General features: G+C 50.4%; 1 long non-coding RNA gene across 1 annotated transcript; it reads right to left on the bottom strand.

Annotated features, from left to right (window-relative positions):
• Window positions 1–2,318: 2,318 nt before the first annotated feature.
• Window positions 2,319–6,906, bottom strand: LOC122386726. Its single transcript, XR_006257432.1, has 3 exons — window positions 6,762–6,906; window positions 3,387–3,552; window positions 2,319–2,824 (listed from the first exon to the last, which is right to left on the bottom strand). It is a non-coding gene; the product is annotated as an uncharacterized LOC122386726 (long non-coding RNA).
• Window positions 6,907–7,267: the final 361 nt, after the last annotated feature.

The raw sequence follows: 7,267 nt of genomic DNA, 5'->3' as shown, positions 1-7,267 counted from the left end.
TCTTTATGAAGCATGAAACATGCTTTTTATATTATTTTAACGGTCAAAACAGCGTCAGATGTCGGTTCGACGTCGGCTGGACCTCGGCAATTGATCTCGGTCCGACGTCGGCCCGACGTCGGCTGGACCTCGGCTGGACGTCGGTACATGCGGGCATACCCGACATCCAGCCGACGTCGTGCCGAGGTTGGACCGACGTCGGGCCAACGTCGGCATGCCGATGCAGAGATGCCCACGTCATCCCGACGTCGGACCGACGTCGGCATGTTTACTGGGATACCTTAGTGCTTGGACCATCGCTAAACCTATCGGCTTGCTTTTTTACTTCCGACAGAGGGCAGTGCCCAACCATCCCGCCATTTCACCCCGTTGAGCTACAGCGCCAGAGCCCCCTACCTACAAAAGAAGGCGGCACCACTGCCTCCTCTGTCGGGGAGGGCTACACAAGACAATGCACGGTTACAATATGTGCATTAGCACAATTGATATTTAACATTCATTTCAACATTACTCAGGCTATCTCCAACGTCGAAGACGTGATATGTTTCGAGCTGTCGGCGTCGACGCCAAACTGGACGAGTTCATGACCATCTGGGACGCCGTCATGGACCGTCGCTGCCCGACCTTTCGGACGAGATCGGCACCGCTTGGGTGTCCATGGCTTAAGGAAAACCCCGAGCTCCAGGCGCTGATGGCCGAGTGGGACGCCGCTCACACGGACTGGCTGCAGTAGGTTCCTACCGGACGGAAGAAGACCGCGCCATCTAGCACCGCCTCCGGAACCAGGTGAAGAGCAAGCTTGCCGGCGCACGCAGGGAGTTTCTCTGCGATCAGCTGGCTCACCAGGACCATTGCGGCTTTTGGCGGCGGCTGAAGCAATTCGCCATTCGATCGGGTGCGATGTGCGGTGGAGGCCCGCCCATTGGCGATGGGACCAGAACACGCAGACACGTTTAACGAGTACTTTTCCTCGATCGGGGCTCGTGTCGCTGATGAGCTGCCTGCCGATGTTGATCGTGTTGCCGTAGAACAGAGTGCGCCGCGTCCCGTTACCGTGTGCTCGTCCGCTTTCAAGCTAAAGCCCGTCACACTACCGGAGCTGTCATTAGCTATCAGCTAGGGGTATGAGTGGCTCCAGAGCGGTAGGACTCTACCGTGTGCCTATGCATGCAGTGCGGAAATGTTTCCCTGTGGTTGGTCCGATGCTTCTCCACCTGATTAACGCAACGATAAGGACCGGCGTGTTCCCGTTGAAATGGAAAGTTGCGCTTGCTGTACCGATTCACAAGTCCGGCGATGTCAACACTGCCAAAAATTATCGACCAATTTTATTGTTGTCGGTACTGTCAAAGATTTGTGAGCGAGTGGTGTGCGACCAGCTATCGGCTTAACTATGCGATAACGGCATACTGAGTGACACACAATATGCTTACCGACGCAGACACAGCGTAGAGGACGCCCTGGTCGACGCTGTCGAGAGGATCTCGAAGAAGATCGACTCAGGTCACGTAGCATAGATAACACGCCTGGATATTAGTAAGGCATTTGACAGCGTCGACCACGGCGTCCTTCTCAGTAAGATGGGATGGTACGGCATCTCGTCTGATTGGTTTGCCAGCTACCTGAGTGATCGGAGACAGGTGGTTCGCGGCGGCACCACTGTGCTCCCGGTGGCGTCCCTCAGGAATTGATTATCGGGCCGATTCTCTTTTGTCTCACGGTCAACGAAATGCGAAAGGGGAACATCCTGTACTGTTTGCCAGTTTGGGCTAGTGCATGCAGCAGCCAGTTGAAGCGCATACAAAAGCTGCTGCATTTCGCAGCCCGTGTGGTCACTGGCGCACGACGAGCCGAGCACATGTCTCCCGTGCTCAGGTCTCTTGGCTGGGTGAACTTTGACGATGTGATTTCAGAACGGGACTGTATTCGTGTATATCGTGCGCTTCATGATCCGGATACCCCGATTGCGATGCGCCGGTTATTTACTCCGAGACGCGACACAGCCTCCCGTGACACCCGCCTCGCCCGGTCTGAGCAATTTGACCTGCCTAGAGTGAGACTCGTCGCCACCCAGAGTACTTTCTCGTACCGCACCGCTACCTCTTGGAACTCACTGCCAAAGATTGTGTTGCAGAGCTCGTCGATCGGGCAGTTCAAAAGCCGTCTGAGGATGATTTATAGAAGTGGTCAAAATTAATCACCTGAAAGTTCTGATTGGGTGGGAGCCTGTATGTGCCATCATTGTTTCCATGTATAGTTTTAAGTTCTCTTAGCTGTGTATGACTCGAACCTCCGAAAAAAACTGTGTTCGCACGGAAGAGGTTGATGAAAATATATAATAAAATACAATACAATGTACAATCTCGCGTATTCCCGCAAGCTATAAACTTAGGTAGGTATATGAACTTCACAAAGCACAATACATCATGGGTCAACTTTCCAGGCTGAACAGAATTGAAACAGTGCACGACAAAACATGTAGCTTTCGGTATGGCCCACTCAGCTAGAAGCTACAAATTGAAAGCAGTCTTCACGGCCTCCGCGTACACTCTAGCTTTGAACTCACACGCTTTGCGCTCTCCCATGCGTTCCAGCATCTGGTCTAGTTCAGTGAAAAAAACCCGCGTGTTTACTTTTCTTTGCTATTTCTTCCCTTGCGTTCAGCTGATCCAGCGTCGAAGACACCCCTGTTGGTGCCACAGCACTGGGCGTTTCCGTGCCGCTGCGCTCAGGTGTTGGAGTGTACGCTGTTTCCCCTCCGGCACCTTCTGCGGCGTCAAGATGCGTCAACTCAGAGTGCGACCCCCGGAGACTCGGGCAGGTACTGAAATGGAAAAACCGTCTGATCTTAGCAATAAATCAAATAGAGCATAACTGCTTAGCGCACAATCTAACTCAACCCGCGCCGGACCTATTAGTTTTCTACGTATGCCCCAGCCAAGGGGGGAGGGGTCATGACCCTGACCCAAATGGCCTTTGATGTGTGACCTGTTTCTTGAGACCATGTTTGGTCGGAGTCGCGATTCGGCGTTTGTCGGCTCACAGTAACCGCGTGTTTCCAGTATTTTTGTAGTTGTAAACATTCAAACATGTGAAATGATGTTGGTCCCATGCATTGCAGTGAGTGTCAAGGTCACCTAGAGGTCAGGTCAAGTTGACCTTTGCTGACCTTGGCTCACTTTATGGAGTTTTACGTGTTTCAAAAGTAGTTTTGGAGCTCATTTCGAATTTAGCACACATTTGAGCACTTACAAAGTAGTTTTGATGATTTCGTAACATGGTACGAAGCCTCGAGTTACGATCCTGGGGTGAGCCTAAGTAAAGAACATGTTACGAGCTTCGAGGAGTAATACCGGCTGCCAGAAGACAAGTTAAGCCATACTCACGCCTTGGCATCCGAGCCCGCGCCCAAGGTACAGAGGTACAGCTTCTGCTGCTCTTGAAGCGGCGCCAGGGCTACTGCAGCCGGTCCGCTAGGCAGGGAGCGCGGCTTGGCACGGACGCTGCGATAATTGTCTTTTGTGCCTTTCCGCTGCTGTTTTGCTCGGTCCCCTATAAAGAAATAAAATTGTAGCATTTCAGTGGGAATCGCATGTGCACCATTGCATGTACAGCCCTCTGCAAACTGCGTGGTAGGTATTCTTTTTTCGACAAAAATGAGAATAACGCGAATACTATGCTATCGGTCATTCGGAAATCGTAACAGCAAGACGCGCTAGACCCAGCCCCTTAGATTGGCATCATCACCGTATCCATTTTTCATCTAGTTCGGCAATTAAACCCAAAAGTTTATATTTGCCCCCAAAACAAACTTTTGCATTTTGTCGCCACACAAGGCGTAAACTTTGTATATTGATAGACCTAATCGAAGGAGTGGAGCATGGCGCATCTATTTTGCAGTGAGTTCCGACCGACTGATAACATAACCTTTGAGTTATTATCGGTTTTGTCGAAAAAAGAATACCTACCACGCAGTCTGCAGAGGGCTGTACAGCCCTCTGCAAACTGCGTGGTAGGTATTCTTTTTTTCGACAAAACCGAGAATAACGCGAATACTATGCTAACGGTCATTCGGAAATCGTAACAGCAAGACGCGCGAGACTCCGCACCTTAGATTGGGCTTATTTGGGTATACATTTTCCGGCTAGTTTTGCAACAACACAAAAAGTTTATATTTGCCCCCAAAACAAACTTTTGCATTTTTTTGTTGCTACACTAGTTGTATACTTCGTACAGTGATAGAACCAATCGAAGGAGTGGAGCATGGATCCGACCGACCGATAACTTAGCCTTTGAGTTATTATCGGTTTTGTCGAAAAAAGAATACCTACCACGCAGTCTGCAGAGGGCTGTGCATTGTACTTACAAGACATGTTCACGGATCCGACAAAATGGATCTCAGATCTGATCCCACGTATCTTGATCGAGGATCCAAACAGATCATAGACCCAGCTATCTTATTCGTCGAAAGATCGATTGGAATCATTGATCCGAAGCAGATCGAACTTCCCAGCATTCTGGGAGAAGTACAAATGGCCAGTGAATAGCCCCAACCTGTCGCCGATAGAAAATCTTTCGGCGATCGTCCTGTAAGAGGTGAGCAAAACGGCGCCAGGATAACCTGAACGCACGCTGACCAGGAACGTTCGATCTGTCTGGTCCAAGATCAGTCCACAGAAGCTGGACATGTTGGTGTCTGATGTCCCGGACCGTATGCTTGCCCGCATCAGGGAGAAGGTGGGATGCATATGTAAGAAAAATGCGCCTCTCATTTTTGTTATTTTCATGAAATTGACGCTGGAAAGGTGTGATATTATTTTTGGGACACCCTGTACAGGGTGTCCGGAAATTGATTGCACACTGTCCGGCGTGTCCATATGCCGTACGCTCGCACAAAACGGCTAGGGAGGATCGCGACCCCGCCCCCGGGCACCCATGAGTGTCAGTTGATCATATGACCTAGCAGGTGGCCTGACCTCAACCGCAGTGAGCGACCACAGGTCACTTTCCGAGAGGCAGTCTTTGCGCGCGGACCCCATGTCGGGAATTGTGAGTGAGCACACTTTGGCGACGCGCCACCGCGCGGTTGGGATAGTTGAAGCCGGGATGACGGTAGGCGATGTTGCCCGACAAGTGGATGTATCTCGCCGGACCCTTTATTACTGGGCGTGATCACTGGATCACACATGCATCACTGGAGAATCGCAAGGGTCGTGTGAGAAAAACTGTGCTGAGCAGAGTGGCCAAAATCGTACTCGCCAAGCCGTGCTGAAACGACGCCAATCGACGCGAAAACTGACAAAAAAGCTGACTGAGAAGGGGTCGCCCGGTGTCGAAGACCACTGTTCACAACTACATGACCAAGTGCTTGGGTCTCAAGCCGCTAAAACTGCGCCGCCAGCCAAAACTGACCGAAGCCCAGAAGCGGGAACAGCTGGCATTTTTCCAGGAACGGAAAAACTGGACCATCCAGGACTGGCGATGTTCAGATTGGTCTTGTTCAGCGATGAGTTGAGTTGGTGTTCGAGCTCGTGCACCCACCGAATCGCCAGATCGAGCGCGTCTAGGTGCACAGCAGCGCTCAAGTGCCTGCCATCGACACTGTGAAGCAGCCGCTGAAAATCAAGGTCCGGGCCATGATGAGACATCAGGGCCTGTCAGACCTCCAGATCATCCCCGCGGGCAGACCGTGACGGCCCAGTACTGCGTGGAGGAGGTCCCTAAAAAAGTCGGCAGCGTCGGCGATGAAACGAAAGAGGCAGGCGGGGCCGCCAGCACAGGTCGAGCTGCTCTCGAAGATGTCCGAGGCCATCTTCCAGCAAGACGGCGCTCCAGTTCATCACGTCACCAGCACTCAACGGTGGTGCCGGGACAACCTCCCAGGGTTTTGGGAGAAGGGTGTATGGCCGGGCAACAGCCCTGACCTGTCGCCCATCGAGAACGTGTGGGCTATCGTGCAGAGCGAGCTCGACATGATGGAGCCGGCTACCACCGAGAAGGCGCTTATCAGGAAACTCCAGCGAGCGTGGCTCAGCATCAGTGCGGAGACTCTGGATAACGTGATGTGCGGCATGCCCGACCGTATGAGGGAGTGTGTGCGACTGGGTGGAGCGTGTATCGGTATATAAGCCATGACCCATGCATGTTTTGTTTCCTTGTCAAATGGACTAGAAGAGTGTGCAATCAATTTCCGGACACCCTGTTATATGATTACTAATCATTATTCACTGTGACATTAATTGACATGAAATCATATGGATAAATGATTTTAAAGGGTGCATATGGTAGTATCCACTCAGATAATAGATACATGTTTTTGGTTTGTCATCACTGTCAGATCATTTGAGATCATAGATCTAGGATGCACCTTCTATGAGGAATCCATGAATGTGATCACCTATCCTATTTTGTCGTTTGTTTTGACTTTTGAGATTCACTGACATTAATCCATCACTCGGATCCATGCACACGTCTACATTGCACAATGCACATTGTATGTACACATCCATTGTACCTATGTATACTATTTGATAACAGCCAGACATTGAGGACAGATGGTCATGTGACCGAACACATACTCTACTCGTTACTTAATAAGTCGTTACTATTTGCCTACATTTGCACAGTTTTACAACTATGTAGGGATATATCTACAATTTAACCACTTCCATACCTACTCAACATAAACTGCTAATGTGCATAATCATGCAGGTAGGCAGCTAAATACATGTATGTCTAAAAAACGCCTGAGATATTCGTACTTGTTATGTCCAGTTGCTCGGTAACGTCGTGCCAAATCAGCTCTTTTCTTTTCGCTGTGGTCTTGGAATCCAAAGGTTCTTTTCGCTGCTCACCCTCCTCTGCCAGTCGTATATGCTCCGGGCTAGAAGATAATCAGGCTGCGATTAAAACATATTTCATTTTCAAGGCGTTATCGCGGCGCGCGATAGGGAGAAGGCATTTCATACAATCATCCTCATAATTTTGGCGGATATATAAGATAATGGCGCATATTTGAGGACAAATGAGATTTTTAGATTTGACATGCCTATACAAGAACATTCCGTCTTTTTTTCCAAAATCGTGATGATTTCACAGACAAACTGCTCAGAATGTCGATGCATGGTTATTTGAAACTTCAGAAAGCCCCCCCCCCCCCCCCCCCAGTAACACGCCTAACCCGCGCACCGACGGGGGTGGATGCAAAAACTGGGAGGTCGGATAACCGACCCCCGTCGGTGCGCTAGTTAACCCGCGCCCCGCTGAG

The sequence above is a fragment of the Amphibalanus amphitrite genome, unplaced genomic scaffold, assembly GCF_019059575.1.
Source record: "Amphibalanus amphitrite isolate SeventyFive unplaced genomic scaffold, NRLGWU_Aamphi_draft 000260F_arrow, whole genome shotgun sequence".
Lineage (NCBI taxonomy): Eukaryota > Metazoa > Arthropoda > Thecostraca > Balanomorpha > Balanidae > Amphibalanus > Amphibalanus amphitrite.
Note: the sequence above shows the minus strand (reverse complement) of the source record. Positions and strands in the feature narration are given on the sequence as shown.